Here is a 1,219-nt window from a genome sequence, read left to right on the forward strand (position 1 = left end):
AGCCATCACCAACAGTAGGCATTGGCTACCTCTACCTTTCCCTGGGTTCTTAGAGATATTCAGGTGTAACTTCGCATGCCTGTGTCCTCCCAGCGGCTTAGACACTTCAACACACTGTTATAAAGTGTTCAAGTGTGATCTGTCATGTGACTAGCTGGAAGTAGCTAATGTTGGCGTTTAGGACCCAAGAACGCCAGGACTTGATTCTGTTCCAAAGCAGGAAATACTGGCAGACATGAAGACAAATATTTGTAGGTAAATCAATATTATTCATATTTTCTTATATTTCTCAATCAAGGTGTACTGCACTTTATCACCATACTAATTGTGACAAGAGAAAATAGTAAAAGTACACAGATTGTATTTGAAATATAATTTTTTTGCCAAATCATGAAGGTATTATCATTTTCGCAACTACTTAAAAATTATTTGCAGAATATTTTTCCTGTGCACCCATGGTGAAATATCATGTTATGAAGTGCATTTAATTACACTGGCCTGTAGGTGGTATCAGAAACTTGCACCTCTTCCAGAATCCCATATTCAATCCCCAGTCAGCCAGACATGGACTGTGAACTGTGACAACCTGTACATGTTCTCAAAACACGTAGCAATGATATATATTTCTATTGTTTAATATATTCTACAATGATCACCTGTAGTGACACGTTTTCCAACTTTGTACAGAAATACATAGAAAAAGTCACATTTTGACATTTGAATTGTTGAATCAATTGTTTTTATTAGATCAGCAAAAATGTATATATCCCATTTAGCAGACGCTTTTGTCCAAAGCGACTTACAAGTCGGCTGGGGCCACTACTTTTACATATGGGTGGCCCTAGCGGGAATCGAACCCACGATGCTTGGCGTTGCAAGCGCCATGCTCTACCGACAGCCACACAGGACCCCCTTCTGGTTACTAGTCCAACGCTCTAACCACTAGGCTACCCTGCCGCCCCAGATGATCAGTGATATTTGTTTTGCTGAAATTGTCTGAATGCAATTTAAAAGTATTTGTGAAGATATGAACATTGTATTCTTACCAATCAGGTTCACTGTATTGAACAGACTTCAGCATCTTCTCCAAAACTCTGACCTGCAGGTTTCCCAGGTGCTTTGCCACATTGATCAGCGCTCCAGAAACAAGCTCTGGATCTGGGCTTGTGCACTGGGCTCTAGAAGAATATCCAAGAGTTAGTGGTGGGGTTGGGTTCAG

The 1,219-nt window shown here is 40.5% G+C and overlaps 1 protein-coding gene across 1 annotated transcript in view; it reads left to right on the top strand.

The window, feature by feature from the left end:
* LOC135521342 (probable mitochondrial glutathione transporter SLC25A40) overlaps window positions 1-349 on the top strand; it is an 11,214-nt gene extending 10,865 nt beyond the window's left edge. The window contains exon 8 of the mRNA XM_064947258.1: window positions 1-349. This exon is cut by the window's left edge and continues 468 nt beyond it. The gene's annotated coding sequence lies outside the window, so the exon portion shown is untranslated.
* Window positions 350-1,219: the final 870 nt, after the last annotated feature.

This window comes from Oncorhynchus masou, chromosome 29, assembly GCF_036934945.1.
Source record: "Oncorhynchus masou masou isolate Uvic2021 chromosome 29, UVic_Omas_1.1, whole genome shotgun sequence".
NCBI lineage: Eukaryota > Metazoa > Chordata > Actinopteri > Salmoniformes > Salmonidae > Oncorhynchus > Oncorhynchus masou.